The following is a 25,450-nucleotide window of genomic DNA, read 5'->3' on the forward strand; positions in this document are numbered from 1 at the left end:
AAAGAATGCCCCATAACTTAATCTGACTTAAAAAGACAGGAGGAGCTCCTTTTTTATCTTTTATATGAAGATCTATATGTTCATGGCATCATCAGCTTGCACCTATTATAATCTTAATAATATCAAGTGATAAGTTAATTTGAAAATCTTTCAGAGCTGAAGAACACAGGATTTTTTTGATGTTTGATGACCATCACAATGGACATTATGTCTTAATCTAATTAATTAATATTTTGTTTTCTAATTTTGTCTTCGATATTGTGATCATAAGCTGTCATTCAGTTTTTCATTAGTTTTAGTGAAAAACAGAAATAGCAAATGTGAAATGAGTGCATACACTGCAACACACACACACAAAATCACACACACACACACACACACACACACACACACACACACACACACACACACACACACACTGATGCCCTGATTACTCTCATTTCACGGTAAGACGATTTTACTTTCGTTTTCAACTCTTCAGGGAAACAAATCAAGGAAATCATGTGCCTAGAACCACTATATTATATAAAACACAAAGGAAAAACCCTATGAGATAATGCTTTATAACAGCTTTAACTAAAAATATACACAAGCTTAACTTAACTATTCTGATAAGAGTGTTTTCCAACAATGATGTGATGAAAGAGTGACAAGCCTGTGTTTAGGCTAGAAGGAAATGTAATTTAGCCAAAGAAGAACTTTTATTTTAAATAAATGTTAATTTATAAGCAGCCTCCTTCAGTGTGATATGTTAATATTATCATGCTTAACACTGAGAATTTGAATATTTGTAATATGATGATTTGCAGATTTCTAAACCAGAGAATTTCATTGGGAGGTTGGATGATTTATTTTTAACAGTGGATTCAATGCATTTCTTTGTTCAATTTGCACACTGAACATGGGTTGAAGCTCTCTCAAAGTTCACCAGATTAATGAATTTATCTTTAAATGTATCTCTAATTTATCTACAAAAGTTCAGCTTCACTGACGCACGATTGACAAACTTTAAACCCTTGATTTCATAGTGTCGACTATATCATATTCATGTCATTTTCATTTGCTGTATGCAAAATTAGTGTTGGATTCTCTGCGCGCGCGGATGAATGCCCTGTTGGTTAGTGTTTACTTCCTTTTTATTCATATTTTTAAACAATTTCTTTATTTGTAAAAATACTGTAATCAAGCAGTTGCCATCTAAAGGCTGTTTAATTTAGACATTAATGTTTTAATTCATTTTCAAATTGTTTATTTCTAATTTATTAAATAGGTCATTCAAATAAATATAAAGTATCAAAATCTCTGTCATCAGTTGATTATTATTAAACTACAAACCTGCACACAACATGACACACGTGTTTCTTTTATAAAATAGGATAGTTTAACAGCAGGGGCGGCTGTGGGCTGGAGCCACGAATGTTTTTTCAAAAGCCCCTAATCTTTCATGTTTGATGTTTCTTAACAGTACTGAAAAAATATAATTTTTCGATACATATCTCTCTACTAAAATATGTTAAACGGTTCAATACAAAAAAATAAATAAATAAGTATAGGCAGTCTGTTTGTGCTGCGTGTTTTAAAGAGAAGTGCGCACTTTGCTCACGCGATCAGGTGTTAGTTTCTCAAAAATTAAAGCTCAAGAGTTTTTCTCTTGCAAATGCAGAAATTAGGACAAAAGTATTGTAATTTCCCTATACTGTAGTGTAAAGAAAAATATAGTTATGCAATATTCATTTTCATTTATTTTACAATATATGTTTACTATATATGGATATCACTGTCATAAGAATAATTATATAAAGGCCCCGACATACTTCAAACGAAATTGCGGAACGAACTGATGTGACGACATTTCGAACAAAATCAGGTTTTGGGAGTCCCCGGTCCCTCTCCTGTGCACGCCACTGCTCCACGCACATACTCAATCTCTCGAAGCACATACACAATCTCACCGGTACACTGTAAAAAACAATAAGCAAATTTTACTTAATTTTTCTTTCGCAAGTTTTTGCACGCATATTTTTTAAGTAAATTTCAAATATGGAATTAAGTAACTCTACTTAAATAAGATATGTAAAATTAACAACGACTTTAACTTGGCCAGTAAAAGGTTGAGTAATTTCTACTTCGTTGAAGTTTCTTTTGCAATACATTTTACTCAAACAATATAACACTGCTTTTAAAGTGTATGCTTTACTTAGAAACATCTAAGTAAATAATACAATAGATATTGTTTAGACACCATATCTTCATATAAGAAGTAACGCGCACCTGAACACAGAGACCTCAGTACTCGGTACACAATGACAGTAACATTCGATGGATCGTTTTGAGTGTGAATGTGGCATTTTGAGTAGAAAATGAACTCCAAATATCACAAAATGGCAAGTCTCATTGTTAATACGTAGGTATTAATACGTAACTTTCAAAGACACAAAACGTACATTTTTGTACGTTTAGAAAGGTGCTAAAACGTACAATATTGACGTAATTATGGCAATAAAACGTAAAAATACTTACGTTTTTACAGCGAAAAAAAAACGTAAAATATTTACGAATCTTATGTCTTAAAGATATATGTATAATTTCCCTTTTATCGTTTTGTAGATAAATGTAAGATCCCTAAACCCCATCCCGAACCTAAACCTACCCATTTTATACAGAATGTTAAAAGAATAAAACATAATGGGCAGAAATGTGTAGGAAAATGACAATTTTAGTAAAAATATAACATTAAAACGATATTTTGAGCCACTAATCCTACACCTACCCCTAAACCTACCCATAACCATTTCTTTAAACTACCTACTAATATAAATAAAAGAGTGACAGACAAACAAGCGTAATCACAATATATATATTTTTTTTTTTTTTGCGAAAATGTCAAAAGTGGTACCAAAAGTACTTCAAATGATGATGAGTTACAGTCCTCTCTGGCGGTAATAGTTTTTTATAGGGTATAGAGCAGAATTTAACTTATTAATCCATGAAAATATGATGATTCCGGCTTCTCTCCGTGAAGGCGCGCACTCATTTCAAATGTCAATCCACTGAAACACGGCATATCGCAATCTGTGACGAAGCAGGTGAGAACCAATGAGCGTTCGATATCAGTGCCGTAAACCATGTCGTAACGCTTCTCGAGGGTGGCGCTACTTTCAAATTTGAATCATAACGAGCGCGAGCTTTGACTGTGACTGTCGCTGTTGCTGAGAATCAAAATGAAAATCGATGGATAAAGGGCTGAATTTGGATCTGTTCCTTACAAACATATGGATTCTAAAGATTTAGAGTACAGCGAACAAATAAAATGGATGTGATTTGTGAATTTGTGTTGTGTTTTGGTGTATCTTATGGTTGTATTGTCAGTCACTGCATAGGAGAAAACGCCTTCTGTGTCTCACAGCAAACAAACTAAATATTACAAAATGGTTAAATTTTATTCATAAGGTTTTAAATTGTAGTCTTGTTTAACATTATGCAATCCTCCGAAACGAGCAGCACAAGTCACGAACAGAAATGTTATTTCATATTAAGTAGATGAGTAAACTGCTTTCAATAAATTCGACTAAAAACAACATTAAATCATTAAAGCCACGATTTTAATATTAATACATGGGAATTCATATACATTCACACTTTACGTTACATGATTTACGTTTTTATTGCTGTTAATGCGTAAGTATTTTTACGTTTTAGTGCTATAAATACGTCAATGTTGTACGTTTTTGTGTGTATGAAAACGTAAGTAAATGTACGTGTGGTAGAACCACAATTTACGTAAAAATACACACGTATTCTCATGAGATCACGTTGCATAACCACGAAAGCAATGATAAAACAGTGAAAAATTCAAGTCCCAGTGCATGATGGGAACACCAGTATCAGAAAAGTTGAGTAGTTTTACCTAATTTTATTATGTTGATATTTACGCTTTAATTTCTACAAGCTTAAATTGAGTACTAATATATAATTTACTTAGCTTTCTTAATTTTTACCTAAACTAACTTTTTCATGTAAGAATTACATTTGTTTGTTCTGTAGTATTTACTTCACCATAAAATAATTTTTTACAGTGTATACATACACAATCTCTCGAAGCACATATACAATCTCCCCGGTATACAGTCACAGTCTCACCGGCGCACATTCATAATCTCACCGGTGACAGTTATATCGTTATCAGCATATTATGTTGAAATTCGTCTCTGAGAGAATATGCTCCTTTAATGCAGCGTCAGACAGCTCCGTCACATTTACTTTCACTTTAAAAAGCCACTGATCGAGGTTAAGCTTTCACCGGCATAATTTTTACGCAAAGTTTCCACGTTGCTTCTTGCGTAATATCAACGGGTTTCCCCTTCTTGGTTTTAAACGGAAAAAATTACAATATTGTGACGGATCTCTTATGCTTGTTTGAGATGCGCCTCGCCTGTAGTTCAGCCGAGAGTAGGCGGCTGCAGTGAGAGGAGGAGTGGAAAAAGCGCAGACAAGACGGACAGTTCTCTGTTCTGGAAGTGGATCAGAACTTACGAGATCAAAGGAGGATATCGCGGGATTTCACACTCGTGCGCTGTGTTGCTGATAAACTGAATGTAATTTAAGTTCTGTTGCTTTTATATGAAAACATAAATAATCATAATGAACAATACACCCAAAGTAGCTACTTGTTATTTATTTCCATTCGAAAGGAATGCGTATCAATATATATATATATATATAAATGACAACAATCACATAACCCATAGAGAGATCAGAGAGTTTGGGAATATTCACACATAATTTATACACATAAAAACATGATATTAGAGTTTTAAAATCAAACATTTTAAAAGAGATCAATACATCACGGTTGTTTAAACCATTAAGCATTAAGCTGTGTCGTCAGCAAGTCGCTTCCCATCGTGCTTTTGGTCAGTGGGTGAAGAGCACCTGCGCTTAACAGGAGAATCCGAAACATCCGCCTCGCCCTCGCGAGAGGTTGTTGACATTCACATTTCTAACCGGGCTCTCACACACTGACATTTTGGTGTGACATTTGTGACTTTATTAAATGTTACGTGAATCCAAATTTGTAATTTTTGGCTCCCATGAATGTGAAAAGAAAAATGATATTTATTTTATAAACCTTATTTTTCTGTTAGCCAAATATCACATTCATGAACGTAAATTTTCAAAGTGCAAAGATCTTTTTTTAAGATTTAAACATGAGATGAAAATGTATTTTTTATTTTTTTTTTTGACTCTATTGAATTTTCTAAAAACCTGAAAGCTATGAGAACAGCGGCTGTGTTTAAGGACTTAACCTGGACTGAAAGACTGGACTCTGGCACACTGTTTGATTGTTATATGACAATGATGACAATTGTTGTTACTTGTTTTTTTTTTTTTCAGTTCCACTAATGCGCACAAATCTGTATTTTTATAACAGCTATAGCTCTTTTCATGTAGTTGCGATGTTATATTGTGTCATGTTTATCAAAATAAAACTGATAAAAAACGTAGACCCCATTACATTAGTATTTAAATATGCTTATGCTTATTTATTCTTGTAAAAACTGAGGCTGTAAGCAGTACATAAAGTAATGAATGAAAATGTCTCTGGTGTATTAGTCAAATATTGCATTTATTTCACTCCAGCTGTGATAAAGTATGCAAACATACTTTACTTTGGGGAGACTCCCCGGGGAGCTTTTGTGTCTCGCCCCCGGGGAATTTTTTTGTCTCGCCCCCGGGGAATTTTTTTGTCTCGCCCCCGGGGAATTTTTTTGTCTCGCCCCCCGGGGAGCTTTTGTGTCTCGCCCCCGGGGAATTTTTTTGTCTCGCCCCCGGGGAATTTTTTTGTCTCGCCCTCGGGGAATTTTTTTGTCTCGCCCCCCGGGGAGCTTTTGTGTCTCGCCCCCGGGGAATTTTTTTGTCTCGCCCCCGGGGAATTTTTTTGTCTCGCCCTCGGGGAATTTTTTTGTCTCGCCCCCCGGGGAGCTTTTGTGTCTCGCCCTAGGGGAAATTTTTTGTCTCGCCCCCGTGGATTTTTTTGTCTGGCCCTTGGGGAATTTTTTTGTCTTGTCCTCGGGGAATTTTTTTGTCTCGCCCCCCGGGGAGCTTTTGTGTCTCGCCCTAGGGGAAATTTTTTGTCTCGCCCCCGTGGATTTTTTTGTCTTGCCCCCGGGGAGCTTTTTTGTCTTGTCCTTGGGGATTTTTTTTGTCTCGCCCCCGTGGATTTTTTTGTCTTGCCCTCGGGGAATTTTTTTGTCTCGCCCTCGGAGAGTTTTTTTGTCTTGTCCTTGGGGATTTTTTTTGTCTTGCCCTCGGGGAATTTTTTTGTCTTGTCCTCAGGGAATTTTTTTGTCTTGTCCTCTGGGAATTTTTTTGTCTCGCCCCGGGGAGCTTTTGTGTCTCGCCCTCGGGGAATTTTTTTGTCTCGCCCTCGGGGAATTTTTTTGTCTTGTCCTCGGGGAGCTTTTGTGTCTCGCCCTCAGGGAATTTTTTTGTCTCGCCCTCGGAGAGTTTTTTTGTCTTGTCCTTGGGGATTTTTTTTGTCTTGTCTTAGGGGAATTTTTTTGTCTTGTCCTCAGGGAATTTTTTGTCTCGCCCTCTGGGAGTTTTTTTGTCTTGTCCTAGGGGAATTTTTTGTCTTGTCCTCAGGGAATTTTTTTGTCTCGCCCTCTGGGAGTTTTTTTGTCTTGTCCTCAGGGAATTTTTTTGTCTCGCCCTCTGGGAGTTTTTTTGTCTTGTCCTCAGGGATTTTTTTTGTCTCACCCTCTGGGAATTTTTTTGTCTTGTCCTAGGGGAATTTTTTGTCTTGTCCTCGGGGAATTTTTTTGTCTTGTCCACGGGGAGCTTTTGTGTCTCACCCTTGAGAAGTTGTTGTGTCTCCCTCTCGGGGAGTTTTTGTTTGTTTTATTTTATTTTTATATTTAAATAAAAGCCTATTTCTCCTACGAATGAGTCCTCATTTCATACTTCAGCACCGCAAATACACAATCTCACCGCGCACAAAAGAAAAGAGACTCACATGACATTATACAATTGACCATGGATGATAATTAATTTTTACAATTTAAGGCAAGTTAAGGAGGGTTTACTGTTATTCCATCGCGTTTCTTTTTTTACTCCCACCAGATGACACTAATTTGCCTTCAAAAACTGGATTTTAAAGGCATTGTCTCTATTTTAACATGAAATACAGCTTTAATTAATTAAAAATAATTAAATAAATTCATGTAGACCTTTATTTACCCATAGTAATGGTAATGTTTATCATCAATGACATTTTTTTTTTTTTTTTTTTTTTGAGAGAGAGATCAAAACTGGAAATAAATTTAGTGAAAGAATTTCAGTACCAATATTTATCCAGCTGTAAAGATCCTGCCAGAACTTATGGAAGCTTGTTTCCGCCAGTAAATAAAAAAAAAATAAAAAAGGTAATTGCGACTTTTTATCTCACAATTTTGACTTTATAACATGCAATTGCGAGATATAAAGTCAGAACTGTGAGATATAAACTCGCAAATCTTTTTTCCCTCACAACTGGACATTATAATATGAAAGTTTGTATCTATGGAAGCCCATTTCCGCCACAAAAGAAAATCTAAATTATGACTTGCATTGATCTGATGCGACACGACAGGATGAATTGTGAACACATTAAGGAACATTTTAAACGTGATTTTACTAATGATGAAATTCTTGCCTCATTAATTCTTGCCTGTTTTTTGTTGTTGTTGTTTAACAGTATAAATGTACCCTAATGAAAGTTTTAATAAATACAATATAAAATGTTGTATTGTATTGTATTGGAGTTCTGCATGCTCGAAAACCGCATAATTTTCTTACTGTGAGACTCTGATTGTGAGGCTCTTCTGATGGCATTTAACTGGCTGTAAACTGTAGACTTGGTTACATGGGTGGAGGTTATAAGAAAATCCCCAAGCGCTATGAATGACGATGCAGGAAGTGGCGGTTTCATTGATTTTAATTTTAAAGTTGTGTTTTTAACGTGTTTTTCACGTTCACGTCACACAATAATTTGGTGGATAAATGATTTAATGAACATTCAAAACACGTACAAGAAACTCATAATAAAAAAAACATGTCTGCTGTCCATACTGATGAAGAACTGTGCCATGCATTTTGAAAAAATGAGTTAGCTGTTGGTAGCACATTCTCATTGGAGTATATTGCTGGTTAGGTTTGAAACCCGCCACAGGTGGTCCAGTAAGAGACTTGGGCAAAGACGGTTGAAATATGGGAGTAACCCATTTATTTGTCACCACAACAACTCAGTTACTAGCAAAGGCTGAACTGTTGTCTTAGTTGGGTGTATTCGATATGTGTGGTTTTTCCATAAAACAGAAAATGCAGAGAAAATGATACATGATAATAACATCAAATGTTCTGAACATAAATACACATGATGTATATTTAGTGAAATACAGAATTAAAAGGAATAATAATTGTATGAAAACAAATTAGTTATATCATACACATCAAGTTAAACAATAAACAGCTTCATTTGTTTGATGTATCAGCGGTGCTCGGTCTGGACATATTCTGCGCTCAACATGCAAGTTTTTACAACTTAAAATACCTCGAAAGCGAGCACTTAAACAAGTAAACTGCACCGAAATACAAACGAAATGTATAAAAATAAAATCAGTATAAGCAACTGTGATTAAAGGTAACATACAGCGTAACATTGTAAAGACACAATAATCTATTTCATTGGTCATAATAAACTGTCGCACGTTATAACAGCAAATATTATAGACAGCTGTAGGTCAAGCATATCACAAAAGTGATCGCTACAAAGATCAGATATAATACACTTACTTTGAATAGACGCACAACACCCGAACAATGAATAAATCTCATCGCATCAGTTCTCCGCCGGACTCAATTTCAACATTGCACTAAGCGCTATGGGCGAGATGTTCTCCTGCACGTCGATCTGTGAGCGCTGATTGGCTGCTGTGCTGGATGCTGCGTGATAATAAATCTCGGCAAAACAGAGAGAGACTGGGAATGCGGGGGGAGGGGGCACCGCGATGTGACCGCTAAGGGCTCTTTCACTTTCATGATCAAAGCCCCAACCGGTATACATAATCTCTCCGCGCACATTCACCATCTTACCGGTTCACATACACAGTCTCATTGTCCACACACAATCTCTCAGCGCATTTACACAATTTTTCCGCGCACGTACACAATCTCTCGGGCATACGGGAAGCCAAACACACCAAAAGACCAATAGAGCTCGGTCCATTGTGGATCGGTCCAATATAACCCCATACCCGTGTTACAGAGCTCGGTCCATTGAACCGGTCTATTGACATGCTCAGATGAAAACCTAAATCTGAACAGTGAAATTTCAATGGAAATTTCGAATCATCCTTTTAATAAGTGATCACAGAAATAGTTATAGTTATAGTTTAACCCGACCAGTACTGTTATAGTTTAACCCGAACCCAAGATCGTTTGACCCAACCCGACCCAACCCGACCCAACCCGAACCCGACCCGAACCTGACCGGTACTGTTATAATTTAACCCGAGATCGTTTGACCCGACCCGACCAGTACTGTTATAGTTTAACCCGAGCCCGACCTAAACCCGAGATCGTTTGACCTGACCGGTACTGTTATAGTTTAACCCAAGCCGACCTGAACCCAAGATTGTTTGACCCGATTCGAACCCGACCGGTACTGCTATAGTTTAACCCATCCTGAACTCAAGATCGTTTGACCCTACCCGACCCAACCCAGACTCGACCCGAACCCGACCGGTACTGTTATAGTTTAACCCGAACCCAAGATCGCTTGACCCGACCCGACCCGACCCGACCCGGACCTGACCCAACCCGAACCCAACCCGAACCCGACTGGTACTGTTATAGTTTAATCCGACCTGAACTCGAGATCGTTTGACCCGACCTGACCAGACCTGGACCCGACCCAACCTGGACCCGACCCAACCTGAACCCAACCCGAACCCGACCGGTACTGTTATAGTTTAACCTGACCTGAACCCGAGATCGTTTGACCCGACCTGACCAGACCTGGACCCGACCCAACCTGGACCCGACCCAACCTGAACCCGACCGGTACTGTTATAGTTTAATCCGACCTGAACTCGAGATCATTTGACCCGACCCGACCCGACCCGGACCCGACCCAAACCTGACCGGTACTGTTATACTTTAACCCGAACCCAAGATCGTTTGACCCGACCCGACCCGACCCGACCCGGACCTGACCCAACCCGAACCCGACCTGAACCTGACCGGTACTGTTATAGTTTAACCCGACCTGAACCCGAGATCGTTTGACCCGACCCGGCCCGACCCGGACCCGACCCAACCTGAACCCGACCGGTACTGTTATAGTTTAACCCGACCTGAACTCGAGATCATTTGACCCGACCCGACCCGGACCCGGCCCGACCCGAACCCGATCGGTACTGTTATAGTTTAACCCGACCGGTACTGTTATAGTTTAACCCAAACCCGATCGGTACTGTTATAGTTTAACCCGAACCCGTCCCGAACCCAAGATCGTTTGACCCGACCCGAACCCGACCGGTACTGTTATAGTTTAACCCGAACCCAAGATCGTTTGACCCGACCCGACCCGACCCGACCCGGACCTGACCCGACCCGACCCGACCCGAACTCGACCGGTACTGTTATAGTTTAACCCGACCTGAACCTGAGATCGTTTGACCCGACCCGACCCGGACCCGACCTGAACCCGATCGGTACTGTTATAGTTTAACCCGACCTGAACTCGAGATCATTTGACCCGACCCTGACCCGACCGGTACTGTTATAGTTTAACCCGAACCCAAGATCGTTTGACCCGACCCGACCCGGACCTGACCCAACCCGAACCCGACCCGAACCCGACCCGAACCCGACCGGTACTGTTATAGTTTAACCTGACCTGAACCCAAAATCGTTTGACCCGACACGACCCGACACGACCTGACCCGGACCCGACCTGAACCCGACCTGAACCCGACCGGTACTGTTATAGTTTAACCTGACCTGAACCCTAGATCGTTTGACCTGACCCGATCTGGACCCGACCCGACCTGACCTGAACCCGACCGGTACTGTTATAGTTTAACCCGACCTGAACCCGAGATCGTTTGCCCCGACCCGACCCGACCCGGACCCGACCCGGACCCGACCTGAACCCGACCGGTACTGTTATAGTTTAACCCGTCCTGAACTCGAGATCATTTGACCCGACCCGGACCCGACCCAAACCCGACCGGTACTGTTGTAGTTTAACCCAAACCCGACCGGTACTGTTATAGTTTAACCCGAACCCAAGATCGTTTGACCCGACCCGACCCGACCCGACCCGGACCTGACCCAACCCGAACCCGACCAGAACCCAACCGGTACTGTTATAGTTTAACCCGACCTGAACCCGAAATCGTTTGACCCGACACGACCCGACCCGACCTGAACCCGACCGGTACTGTTACAGTTTTACCTGAACCCGACCAGTACTGTTATAGTTTAACCTGACCTGAACCCAAAATCGTTTGACCCGACACGACCCGACACGACCTGACCCGGACCCGACCTGAACCCGACCTGAACCCGACCGGTACTGTTATAGTTTAACCTGACCTGAACCCTAGATCGTTTGACCTGACCCGATCTGGACCCGACCCGACCTGACCTGAACCCGACCGGTACTGTTATAGTTTAACCCGACCTGAACCCGAGATCGTTTGCCCCGACCCGACCCGACCCGGACCCGACCCGGACCCGACCTGAACCCGACCGGTACTGTTATAGTTTAACCCGTCCTGAACTCGAGATCATTTGACCCGACCCGGACCCGACCCAAACCCGACCGGTACTGTTGTAGTTTAACCCAAACCCGACCGGTACTGTTATAGTTTAACCCGAACCCAAGATCGTTTGACCCGACCCGACCCGGACCTGACCCAACCCGAACCCGACCAGAACCCAACCGGTACTGTTATAGTTTAACCCGACCTGAACCCGAAATCGTTTGACCCGACACGACCCGACCCGGACCCGACCTGAACCCGACCTGAACCCGACCGGTACTGTTACAGTTTTACCTGAACCCGACCAGTACTGTTACAGTTTAACCCAACCTGAACCCGAGATCGTTTGACCCGACCCGACCCGACCCGGACCTGACCCAACCCGAACCCGACCGGTACTGTTATAGTTTAACCCGACCTGAACCCGAAATCATTTGACCCGACACGACCCGACCCGGACCCGACCTGAACCCAGCCGGTACTGTTAAACTTTAACCCGACCTGAACTCGAGATCATTTGACCCGACCCGACCCGAACCCTTACCAGTACTGTTACAGTTTTACCTGAACCCGACCAGTACTGTTATAGTTTAACCCGACCTGAACCCTAGATCGTTTGACCCGACATGATCCGGACCCGACCCGACCCGACCTGAACCCGACCGGTACTGTTATAGTTTAACCCGACCTGAACTCGAGATCATTTGACCCGACCCGAACCTGACCGGTACTGTTATAGTTTAACCCGAACCTGTCCCGAACCCAAGATCGTTTGACCCGACCCGAACCCGGCTGGTGCTGTTATAGTTTTACCGAACCGACCGGTACTGTTATAGTTTAACCCGATCTGAACTCGAGATCGTTTGACCCGACCCGACCCGAACCCGACCGATACTGTTATAGTTTAACCCGATCTCAAGATCGTTTGACCCGACCCGAACCCGGCCAGATTAAAATAAACTTTAACCATCTTATAACATTATTGCAAAAGTTATAGGACATAATGAGGTTACAGTGTGTGATGAGTGATTGACAGCACTTAAGCGCATACTTGCGCGTTCGTCAAATGCACTTTTCAAAAACGCGAAAAGGAACAAACATAGAAATCCATCTTCATCAGGACACTGGTGTTTATGTAGCGCTTTTCTTTTGTGTGTGTGCAGAAGCCCTTCGCCAGAGATGAGGTAGCGTTACAGACAGCAAATCCAAATCAACTGGTCACAATTGAAAAAAACTTGTATCCATCGGCCAGGCATTAATATAAAGTATTACTTAATAAATGAAAGTAATTGAGCAGCATCCACCGGGATTTTTCCTGACTGACCGCGGGGTTACAGGCTGTGCACACGTCCATGCAGTTTACGTTCGCGTGCTGATGCTATCGTGGAAAACTGGTTTGTTAATTAAGGATATAAATGTATCTGATGTAATAAATAATTTATTGCTTTTGCTGAAATTTGACATACACAAATGTATGCCTATTTTTATAATTCCTCCATGATTATTGTTTTTTAAAAAATAAATTATTTTCTTTTGTTTTTACTTACTTTTATTGTTTGGTATTTTGTGTAGAATAATGTAATCTCAGTCTTTGTTTGTAAATCTTTTAGTTATGACTGACTTCCTGTTAATGTTCAACAAGTATATGAATAAAAAAAAAGGTGCGCTAAAAAAAAGCCATGACTTATTTATTTTACAATGTAGCGCCATCTGGAGGCGTGAGGCCTAATTTCTAACATACTGTAAAAGACTGATGACGCGTCTCCTTCTTTGTGAAAATTGAGTGAAGGAGAACACACACACACACACACACACACACACACACACACACACACACACACACACACACACACACACACACAGTGAAAATAGAAGACAAAATATCAGGGGTGGAAAATAAATCTGTTATAATCATTTTACAATAAAGCCATCATTATTTTAACATCATGAGCTCACATAAACTAACAAAATTTATTTGCTATTGTATTTATTAATCCTTATTAAAGTTGATTTCTGAATCAGTCTGCTATATTTTGAAATTAACATTATCTAAGATTAATAAATGCTTTATAAGTCATCATCGTTAGTCTATTGTTTTGTAATGTTATCAAATAAAAGTTTGTTGTAAAGTGTTACAAAAAGAATCTAAGTTATTTGTAACAGCTGAACTTCTGGACAATAGTTTTTATTTGTAATCATTAAAAAGTACAGTAAAAAGGTTTGGTTTTTGTGTGAGTAACGTTGGTTTCCTAAAGTGCTACCGCCATCTTGTGGACGACATCGGTTGTACATTCCTGTGGGGACATGACCAGAGCAAAGTGAGCTCTTTCAAACTCAAGAGTCAAACCAAATCATAATCACAGGGAAAATGAAATAAAATCATACATATACATAAACACATAAATAAACTCAACCATTGAATATCAAATTCAAAATAGACTCTAACAACCAATACTACCTAAATAACCTAAGAAATAAACAAAACACATACATTCAAATAATGAAAAAATGAGTTAGCTGTTGGTAGCACATTCTCATTGGAGTATATTGCTGGTTAGGTTTGAAACCCGCAGTATGAGAGTAACCCGTTTATTTGTCACCACAACAACTCAGTTATTAGAAAAAAGTTGAAGAGTTGTCTTAGTTGGGTGTATTCAGTATGTGTGGTTTTTCTATAAAACAGAAAATACAGAGTAAAAATAAATGTTGTCTTACAACATGACGATGAGTCCAAGACATTTGGGCCCGGTTTCACAGACAGGGCTGAGATTAAACCAGGATTAGTTCAATTAGGACATTTAAGTAGCTTTTATAAACATGTCTTAGAAAAAAAATATTACTGGTGTGCATCTTCAGACAAAACAAACCACATGAAAGTAGCTTGAAAAGGATTTGTAAAAATCTTATTTCATGTGATTTTTTGCAGATCACACAGATTTTGGACTGATGGTTTGTGCAAGTGTTTGTAATCTTATTTTTAAGACACTCAGGTATCTGTGTGCAGAGCTTCAGCATTTTCTCCACAACTGCTCTCGGCGAATGCTGCACAATCACTGCTATTGCTTTCCAATTATTTTTTTTTAAAACACAGGATCTGTAAAGAAAACAACAGAAAACTGAGATTAGTGAAAAACACAATTACAAGACGTCATGCAAACCAAATCAAAAGGTGCTGAAGGCGAAGCTTAATTTATACATTTCAGCAATGTTCAGTCTAAAAATACACGATACTTCTGAAGTCTCGGCTGTGCAGAAAAAAAATGGCACACAGAGGACAGATGCAAAATGTGTGGAGAAGCAAGCCATTAGACTGTAATCTAGTAAATGAGAAATAATTGCAGTGTTCTGGTCAACAACTATAGAGTTAGAACCAGTGAATGCGGTTTACAGGTTTCACAGAAAGTGAATGATGTGAGCTAAACAGTGTTGCCAATTTAGCGTCTTTTTGAGCAGACTTTATCCATTTTCCATTTAAAATAGTTAGCAACAAAAGAGGCAAAGCAAACTCAAAGATATGTACAATAAAACATCATGTTTTAAAGAAGAGTGGCTTGATTAAGTGGTGGAAATAGAATGTGTTTTTCGTAATACAAGTTCATACGGCATCTAATTCTTTTAATTCGCATACCAACTTATACTGCCCATTTATTATGAATGGTTTGGTATCTCTTTCAGCTGAGCAGGAAAATCTGAAGCCGATTACTATCTTGCGAGATACTGCTTCGGTTCAGTACTGCGGATCGAGCATGTTAATCCGTGGCATTGACCTCGGCTGTGTCAAAATGCATTCAGTTTACCTTCAATCTGATTTGTTCACAGGACTTGTGAAGTTGGGAGAACATTCTCAGCTTCCCATAGGAGGAGTAGGTTTGATATTAGGCAATGATATTGCTGGTGGTAAAGTGTTCCCTCAGCCCATCGTTGTGGACAAACCAGATGTGTCTGGGTTGTGTGAAGAGGTTGGTAGCAGAGGATGTGGGCCAACAGTTTTCTTCTGTCTTTCTAGTCTGAGCACGGGTTACCGCACAGGCAGGAAAGTTTGATGATGTTTTAGAGTTGACAGAAAGGAATGTGTGCAGGATGTTTCTCCTAATGTTTGTTTTTGACCAGGATGGTTTTAGTCCTGCCGAATTGGTGTTCGGGCACACTGTGCGGGGCCCACTAAAATTGTTCGTGAACAGTTGTTGTCTGAGACAAAACCACAAACTACTGTACTTGAGTATGTGAATTCGTTCCGAGAACGTCTACACCGAGCTCGTGAAGTGGCACTTTCGGAGTTGGGCCGCACTCAGACTAAACCAAAAACTCACTTTGATAAAAAGAGTGTTTATTGAAGTTTTCAGGAAGGTGATTTGGTGCTTGTCTTTCTTCCTCTTCCTGGGTAACACTCCTGACAGAAAACGAAAGACCAGAGTGTGTCACATTAATATGCTGAAAGCCTATGTAAAGAGGGATGTAGCTCAAAATGTGTCCAAAACCACTGCTCCAATCTCTGCCATAACAGCTGTGTACTGTCCTGAGGAAGACGGGCTTAGGATGCAACATGTATTGAGTGCTCGATTGGACAATTCAAAGCTTTTAGTGGATTTGAAGTCCTATCTATGTTATTTAAAGGGTTAGTTCACCCAAAAATGAAAATAATGTCATGTATTACTCACCCTCAGGTCGTTCCACACCCGTAAGACCTGGAACACAAATTAAGATATTTTTGTTGAAATCCTCTCAGTGAGGCTCAGTGAGGCCTACATAGCCAGCAATGACATTTCCTCTCCCAAGATCCATTAATGTACTAAAAACATATTTAAATCAGTTCATGTGAGTACAGTGGTTCAATATTAATATTATAAAGCGTCAAGAATATTTTTGGTGTGCCAAAAAAACAAAATAACGACTTATATAGTGATGGCCGATTTCAAAACACTGCGTCAGGAAGCTTCGGAGCGTTATCAGCGTGTCGAATCATGATTTGGAGCGCCAAAGTCACATGATTTCAGCAGTTTGGTGGTTTGACACGCGATCCGAATCATGATTCGACACGCTGATTCATAACGCTCCGAATCTTCCCGAAGCAGTGTTTTGAAATCGGCCATCATTATACAAGTCGTTATTTTGGTTTTTTGGCGCACCAAAAATATTCTCGTCGCTTTATATTATTAATATTGAACCACTGTACTCACATGAACTGATTTAAATATGTTTTTAGTACATTAATGGATCTTGAGAGAGGAAATGTCATTGTTGGCTATGCAGGCCTCACTGAGCCATCGGATTTCAACAAAAATATCTTTATTTGTGTTCTGAAGATGAAAGAAGGTCTTACAGGTGTGGAACGGCATGAGGGTGAGTAATAAATGACATTATTTTCATTTTTGGGTGAACTAACCCTTTAAGTGAAGCGTGTCAGAATGATATTATTACTCCAATTAAAAAGTTCCCTTCTCTTTTTTTCTGGTGTGCCTAATCAAACTACAATGTTGGAGCATGATACTGATGTGGGTGATTGCTCCCTTATCAAGCAAAATTCCTATCGGGTGAACCCCATCAAGAGAAAAAATAATGCAAGAGGAGTCTGCATACCTGTTAGAACATGGTTTTGCTGTGCCAAGTCCCATGGAGCTCACCCTGTCTACTGGTGCCTAAATCAGACAGGAAATTTTGATTCTGAATGGATGGATGGATGATTGTATTGACAGGGTTGGTGCTGCAAAGTTTGTGACTAAGCTTGACCTGTTAAAAGGTTACTGCCAGGTACCTTTGACGACCAGGGCTTCAGAAATCTCAGCCTTTGTTACGCCTGATCATTTCCTGCAATACAAGAGGATGGCTTTGGGATGCGGAATACACCCGCCATTTTCCAGCGCCTAATGAGAATAGTGTTGGCTGGGTTAGAAAACTGTAAGGCATACCTGGATGATATTGTTGTTTATTTATTTGACTGGGAACAGCATCTTACAAGTCTGTATTCAGTGTTTGAACGTTTAAGCGATGCATCACTTACTTTCAATCTCGCCAAGTGTGAGTTCAGTAAAGCTGTTGTGACCTATGTGATGGAATTTTTTAATTAATCATAACTAACATTTCTTTTTCCTTGCAGGAATAACATTTATATGCTTTTGAAACCACAAAATTTGGCCCTAAGTCAGTGTGTGTCTGAATCATGTCCAAATATAACAAAAGTGGAAATGAAACTTAGTAGCTAAATATAATAGCCACATGATATTGAGTAACGAACAAACTAATAAACACATGACTTGGGCAGATCTTGCTTTACAGAAGGGTTTGACATATGAAGAACCAATCATACTGTAGAATGCTTTACCATGCTCCTATCCTATATAAACTGTTGTATTCTTTTTGCTGGTGGGATTCTCTGTGATTGATACGAGGACCTCCGGCCGTGATTAAAGCATATTCTAAGGCATAGTCTGGAGTCTGTTTGTTTTTTAGGCTGCGCAGCAGACCAGGCACTAGAGATCTTACTTCTATACTCAAGTGATAGTGTTTAGTGGAACACTAAAGATCTTATTACCAGGTGATAGTGCTCAAACAGGCCGAGACGTCGGCCAACTCGAACAGGTATTGAAGTACGCTTGTATAAATTCATAGGTGTCTGGGACACCCGGTTTAACTTAAGTCAGGTGCATAGGGGAAACTCTACCACACCTATCTTGGGAAATGTGTGGGTCAAGGACAAGCATGTTCTGTCGATGCAAAAATCGGGTGCATTGTTGATTTCCCAGCTCTAAAAACTAAACAGGAGTTGCGTCGTTTCTTGGGAATGACAGGATATTGCTGTGCTTTCTGCAAGAACTTTGCTGAGGTTGCATTACCACTCACAAACATATTGAGTCAATCTAAAGTTTTTGAATGGACTTCAGAGTGTCAGTTAGCTTTTGATGCTATTAAAATGTTGCTGTGTAGTGCCCCAGTTTTATCAGCTTCAAATTTTTCATGAACATTTAAATTAGAAGTGGATGCGAGTGAGGTGGGAGTGGGTGCAGTCCTTATTCAGGAGGATGCTGTGGGAATTGATCACCCGATATGTTATTTTTCAAAGAAATTCACGAAATCAGAGCAACACTATAGCACAATCGAAATAGAAGCTCTTGTGCTGTTGCTGGCACTCCAGCACTTTGAAATTTACCTTGATGCTTGTAATGTCCTTATCCTGGTGTACACTGACTAGAGGTCTACAAAGAGTACCCGAGACACGAGGACCCGGGACCCGTACGGGTTCGGGTCTTTATTTTAAATGGTCAGCCAGGTCCGGGTCGGGTCCCAATCTATTACTTCGGTTCCCGGGTCTGTTTAACATTGTGTGAAACACCCGAGCCGATCGGCCTCGGAGATCACCCGACCGTATTCAGAGTCAGTCAGTGCTGTGCGTGTGTTTTGTAACTTGCAAAGTATGAGCCTGGAAATAAGGTGGAAAAAAAACACGAGCGACCCCAGCCATCAGAAGCGAAGCGAGCGGAGTTAATGCAAGCGAATGGTGATCATCGAGTTTTCCTATTCCTATTGTGTGCAACAGTAATGCAAACAAACTTCCAATCTCAAAAACTGCTTGCAGCATTGCACACGCGCATTTAAATAACATATTTCAAATCGGCAACAAAATCTGAGATGAACCATCACATGAATGTTTTCTATGACGCTCAAAATGCGTCTTATGTTTCAGGTTGCTCCAGCTAACGCGCATGTGCAGTCTCAATCCCTATTTTTTATAATAACATTATGAATGAACCGTCTTGTTATATCTAAAATTTTGGTCAGACTCGGCTCAGAGAGCACAGAAATGATCGCAAATAAGTAATGCTAACGTCAGCGGCCATGTCACTGAACAAGCATTATAGTTCAAAAGGTCAAACAGTCGAATTATTTTATTATGAGCTGACTCGAGATACAACAAAGTTGCATTTGTCATCGTGACAGCAAGTGGACTTTTAAAGTTGGAAGAATGAGTGGATTAAGCATTTCAATCAGCAAGAGAGGAATAACATGGATGGAACTTTCTTGGCAAGGAGGATTGTGCATCACAGTCAGGTACAAGGGAGAAGGTTACTAACATTAGGTAAGACAAAACGTTTTATTTTTGCAACTTGTTTATTGACTTATTAATAGCAATTTGCTGTGGAATAGACCTATGTGCCGATCGGGTCCAGTCGGGTCCGGGTCCAACTTTCAAAATAATAGTCGGGTCCGGGTCGGTTCCGTGTAGCACATTTACGGGTCTCTTCGGGTTCAGGGTACGAATTTTTGGACCCGTGAAGACCTCTAACACTGACCATAATCTCCTTGTTTTTCTGTTTCGAATATCAAATTCAAACCAAAGACTGATGCGCTGGTTTCTTTTTAACTTGGAAATTCGACAAAAGGAAGGGGTGTGAGAATGTGCTTGCTGATGCCTTGTCGCATGCCCCATGTAAGCTGGGGATTAAGAATTGTTTTATTGTTACAAATAATGATTTGTAATTTTAATTGTTATTATTTGTTTTGGTTGTTATTCCTGCTGTCTCCTTCTCCTCTTTCAGGATTGGTCCTGGGCATAATGTGAGGCTGTTGGTGGTTGGACCAGAGAAGAGACCTAGACTACAAATTCCCCCGGTATTCCACTGGAGGGAGCTCTCTGCCTCTTTAATTGATTGCTCATGCCTGTTGTGATATTTTGTGTTAGCAGCTGAATATGTCATGCAACAGATTGTGATTTATGCTCCAACAGAGCGCTGTTAGCCTCCTTTGATATTGCGTGAGAGCCTTATTTCTAGAACATTAATGTCCTGCTGACCATGTTTGTAACTTCTTAACTATTTTGGGAAGCCATAGGGGGTGAGTGCCTTGTTTTTGTTTTGTTTTTTTAGGCCAACAGGCATTACTTTTCTCCTGTTTATTGGGTAGCTAAGGAGTAGCTTACTTACTTTACTTAAGTTAGTTTCTGTTTGTTTATTGTTTTGGCACAAGCTCACCCCTGAAGATTTTGCTTCAGAATTCTTTTGTTTCTTTCTTTTTCAAGAAATTGTTTTGTATACACCAAAAATACTAACGCATCGAAAAATGAACAAGAGAACAATTAAGAAAATAAAAATGAGTAATTAAGAAGTATCTTCACTGTTGTGTCATTTATGTTGCACCCTGATCTAGACCAGAGATCGTAACACTACAGTCTCATGCGCACGCGGCAGCCATTATAAGTCCACAAGACCTAAAGTGCATATGAAGTGTGCCATTTGGGACAGGACATTAGATTAAAAATGTATGATTTCTAAAATTAGGAGTGACACGCCCCTCATTATTTTAAGAGCTGCTCCTAAATTTCCATGTTAGAAGCAACTTTTATCTGAAAGATTTTAGTGAATATGGATTAAGATCATGCTCCTACCGATCAATAAAAGAATAAATAATACTTGCCTTCTTGTGTTTACAGAAGCAAACGACCCACTGAGGTGACAATAGGAATTAAAGCACATAGCCCGAGCAGGTTAGAGGAGTTGGGAGGTTTTTGGGTGGAGGATGATGCTTCTGTAAGATAAAACAGGAACAAAACAAAAGATGATCACAATCAACTCTCAACACAGACACACGGGGAAAACCAGCCCGAGGCAAAAGAAACACAGTATTGATACAAATACTCTAGCTAAAATAATATGTTTTTAATAATGTCTAAGTTAATACTTGTTCAGAACAATCACTTCAGCAAAGTTTGTTCTATTTCTGATTATTTTGATAAATAAAAGGCTTCATTTAAAAAAAATACATAGAAACAAAATCATTTTAAAAAGTAAAGATTCTGAAAGCATTGAAGATGATTTATACAAAATGATTTAAAGACATTTATAGTAAGCTGATCTATCAAATCTTTTATTTTAATGCGCTGAAATTAGCCTATTGCGGGCCAAATGAATTGTAATATCAATTTAATAATAAAAGTAGGACTACCCTAATAATAATAATTTTATATATAAATTGGAAATGCTAAATCCTCTTGATATCCATAGCTGATGTTTTTGACGATATCTCTGGAAACATATCATGGTCAATCTGCGCAACCCAGCACGGGGGTTTATCGAGCATATTTCAAACGCATAGTGTGAGCAGTAAAATCAAAGCACATAAAACGTGCGCTTTGGCTTTACATCGCACGCGATCTACTCAGTAACATTGCTGAAATGGCACAGAAATCGCACAGTGTTTGCCCGCCTTCAGTTGGCGATGAATATACTACATTCTAGTACCCCACATTACAGGCAAAAATACATTATAGTAACACACTCACCGTTGACAACAAGTGTAGCATTCATCTCAGACACGTCCTTTCCAAAAAAGGCTCGTGCTTCATAGAGTCCTGATCTGGAGCTGTTCACTTTCTGAATGGTTACATTCACGAGTCCTCCTCCAACCATCAGTTTGACTCCAGGTTCTTCCACAACATCACAGCTTTCAGAACCGGAACAGCGCTGTGCGATCACACAAGAATTCTTCGTAGATTCTGATGTAAAAGTTATTCTCAATCTATCGGCTTCCTCCGCTTTATCCATTGGGAAGGACAGTGTAACATCTTCTCCATGCTTTTGCCTCGATCTTCGACCCATCACCAACGACTGTTTTGAACAGAAAGAAAGTGTTTAGGATGACAATTAACCACTGCTTTAGAATAATGAGTGATGAACTGACAGTACAATATTACAGTTAAATAAAAACAAGCATCTAACTCTCCTACCTACCTGAAACCAATGAAAAGTTAACTAATATGAAGACAGTGAAAATGTATTTCATGTTTGGCAAAACTGTGGAGAATCTCTTGATCCAAACTACGTAACTTCTCGGGATGTCGACTCGTCTGTCTGACAGGTTTGTCATTCTCTCTCAATAGTCATGCTGGCATAGCCACAACCAGGGGCGGTTCTGCAGTGCCCCCGTGTCAACAAGCTTGCCTAAATTTGAAATCGTATTGCACCAAACAAATTCTTTAAACCGGGTGCAATGTGCAGTTTTTGCTGTGGTGATGAAAAGAGTAGGCTATGCTAATTTAGAGGAAATTACTCAACGACCAAAGCAGAAAAGCGAAACTGTGGCAAAACCAGCCGAGGCAAAAGGAACACAGTATTGATACAAATACTTTAGCTAAAATAATGTTTTTAAAAATGTCTAATTTAATACTTGTTCAAAACAATCACTTTAGCAAAGTTTGTACTATTTCTGATTATTTTGATAAAAGGGTACATTTTTGTGCTGTGATTAAAATAAGTTAATATATTTTAGAAATATAGAAACAAAATTATTTTAAAAAGTAAAGATTCTGAAAGCATTGAAGGAGTTTGCGTAATAATTTAATATAGTTTTACAGTAGTCAACAATGATGATACTTAATTACTCATTTTTATTTTCTTAATTGTTCTCTTGTTCATTTTTCGATGCGTTAGTATTTTTGGTGTATACAAAAAAAAATTTCTTGAAAAAGAAACAAAAAGAATTCTGAAGCAAAATCTTCAGGGGTGAGCTTGTGCCAAAACAACAAACAAACAGAAACTAACTTCCCCACAAAAGAACTAACTTCCCTATAATGAAAATAAAAGAAACAAAACATACAATAACATTACCTAACTCCTTAGCTACCCAGTAAACAGGAGAAAAGTAATGCCTGTTCGCCTACAAAAAACAAGGGACTCACCCCCTATGGCTTCCCAAAATAACTAAGAAGTTTCAAACTGCCTTGTGTTTGTAACGCTGTTCGTCCGGAGCGCGTGGCTGTCTTGGTTGTCCGCTCACGCGCTTCGGCGTGTGGTGCTTGTGTTCGTTCGCCTTGTGCTTCGGCACTTGTTGTTTGCGCCATGCGTTCAATTGTCAATTGTTGCCCCACCCTCTTGTTAACCTGTTAGCTAGTCAAGCCTTATTTACGAAGTTTTTTTTTGCCTAATTCCAAGTTATTTCTATGTTGTTTTTCTTTTGCTGTGATTAGAGCTCTGATTTCCAGCTTTGTTTTGACTAGTTTTAACCAGTTTGATTTATTTTTTTCCTTTTTCCTTTTTTTTTTCTTGGTATAACATTTTTTTTCTGTTTATGTAACACTTAACAGTGTGCAGTGAATAAATCACAAAGGGTGGTTGCACATTTAAAGTGAATTTATTCTGCAAAACAGAAATTAAAGGTTTTAGTTGCGGCCCTAGTGCAGGGCCGGAGTGGGACTCATTTTCAGCCCTGGAGTTGCATGCCTTAGACCGGCCCACTTTAATTCACGACTGACTATATTAAAATAATGTAATTAAAACCTCAGTATATAAGTCTGCAATAGTGTACACTGTAAAAAATGAATGTGATTTTAACAGTGAAATATTGTAAAAACGCTACGGAAAAAAAATTGTAAATAGGTTAACAGTAAGTTACATACTATATACAGGGAAAAACTGTAAAAGCTCTTACCAGACATTTTATGTAATTTTCACAGTAAAATGCTGTAAATTTTACAATTTTCAGACGTAAAAAACAACAAATCGATGTATAATTTACAATCAAAAACTGTAAACTGATATTCCCACAATTCCCTGTGTGACACTCCACATTTGAAAGTATTTTGTTTAAAAAAAAATCATGTTTCTTAATAGTTTTTTGTTATCAGTTATGTACATTAAGGTTTTATGTTACATCTTCTGTTGTTTAATGAATGTTTATTGCATTATGTAAGTGTTGTGGGTTACCATGATGGTGTTTTGCGTTTACGTGAATGACTCTTTGCACCCTCTTTACATTAGTATATACTTCAGCTCGTGGAAAAGCTATTTGTGATGAACTCTGATTCTTCATGTGGCTTTTTCTTTTACCACCTGCATTAATATGGTGGTTGTCAGTATATGTTAAAGGTACAAAACAGATTTTAGTAGTAGTGTGCATTGTTGAATTTACTTGTTTACATTCAAATTTTCTTGTTTGTAAATTACAGTTTTATACTGTAAAATTGACAGTTTTTTCTATAAATGTGTTTACAGTTTTTCTGTATTTTTTACAAAATTGTTCTGGCAACCAAAATTATTTTGTAAAAACTATGGAATATTTTTTTTACAGTGTACTGTTCTCTACAGCCTTGTAATTAACTGTATTTTTCAAAAATATCTTAAAATACCCCACCCAAATAAATAAAAAAATACCATAAATCCCCAAAACTGCACAACTTTACAGTAAAATATTAAAGTGAGCGATGTATTAAATCCCTGTTGAACTCTTATTTTGAATTAGTTAGTGACATCCATGTGGGCGGAGTCAGGGACATGCACAAACAGTTCTGCCGCTCCAACGAGACAGATCATAGTTTCTTTTGATGTGTGTGCGTTCTTGACAACGTAAGTTTACATTATTATACATTGCCATGTGAATGTATGTGTGTGTGTATATATATATATATATATATATATATATATACATATATATACATACGTTTGTATGCATATTCAATGCTATATTGTTGTTTTGCCGTGATATTTATGCACGTGCTAAGAAGAGAGTTTCGATTAACAGATGGACAAATACGTGAAAAAGTTATGTGTTTCCTGCAAATACATATATTAATGATGCTGAAATGGATCGATGGAATATTTGTGCTGATATTATATTAGTATTACAGTTCGATTGTGTTGTTTACGCGATGTTTAACG

General features: G+C 39.2%; 1 protein-coding gene and 2 long non-coding RNA genes across 5 annotated transcripts in view; all 3 read right to left on the reverse strand.

Annotated features, from left to right (window-relative positions):
• slc10a7 (solute carrier family 10 member 7) overlaps positions 1 to 8,966 on the reverse strand; it is a 29,198-nt gene extending 20,232 nt beyond the window's left edge. Inside the window, exon 1 of the mRNA XM_051880492.1 lies at positions 8,833 to 8,966. The gene's annotated coding sequence lies outside the window, so the exon portion shown is untranslated. The remainder of the gene's footprint in view (positions 1 to 8,832) is intronic.
• Positions 8,967 to 13,979: 5,013 nt separating this feature from the next.
• On the reverse strand, positions 13,980 to 21,208 carry LOC127505147 (uncharacterized). 2 transcript variants are annotated; one of them, XR_007927586.1, is made up of 4 exons: positions 17,809 to 21,208; positions 17,388 to 17,671; positions 15,608 to 16,200; positions 13,980 to 14,904 (listed from the first exon to the last, which is right to left on the reverse strand). It is a non-coding gene; the product is annotated as an uncharacterized LOC127505147 (long non-coding RNA). The 2 variants fall into 2 exon arrangements; XR_007927585.1 differs by having other exon boundaries at positions 17,388 to 21,208.
• A 2-nt stretch (positions 21,209 to 21,210) lies between these two features.
• On the reverse strand, positions 21,211 to 24,083 carry LOC127505152 (uncharacterized). Of its 2 annotated transcripts, none has more exons than XR_007927592.1 (3): positions 23,476 to 24,083; positions 22,081 to 22,405; positions 21,211 to 21,326 (listed from the first exon to the last, which is right to left on the reverse strand). It is a non-coding gene; the product is annotated as an uncharacterized LOC127505152 (long non-coding RNA). The 2 variants fall into 2 exon arrangements; XR_007927591.1 differs by lacking the exon at positions 23,476 to 24,083 and adding an exon at positions 22,529 to 22,881.
• Positions 24,084 to 25,450: the final 1,367 nt, after the last annotated feature.

The sequence above is a fragment of the Ctenopharyngodon idella genome, chromosome 22 (genome assembly GCF_019924925.1).
Source record: "Ctenopharyngodon idella isolate HZGC_01 chromosome 22, HZGC01, whole genome shotgun sequence".
Taxonomy (NCBI): Eukaryota; Metazoa; Chordata; class Actinopteri; order Cypriniformes; family Xenocyprididae; genus Ctenopharyngodon; species Ctenopharyngodon idella.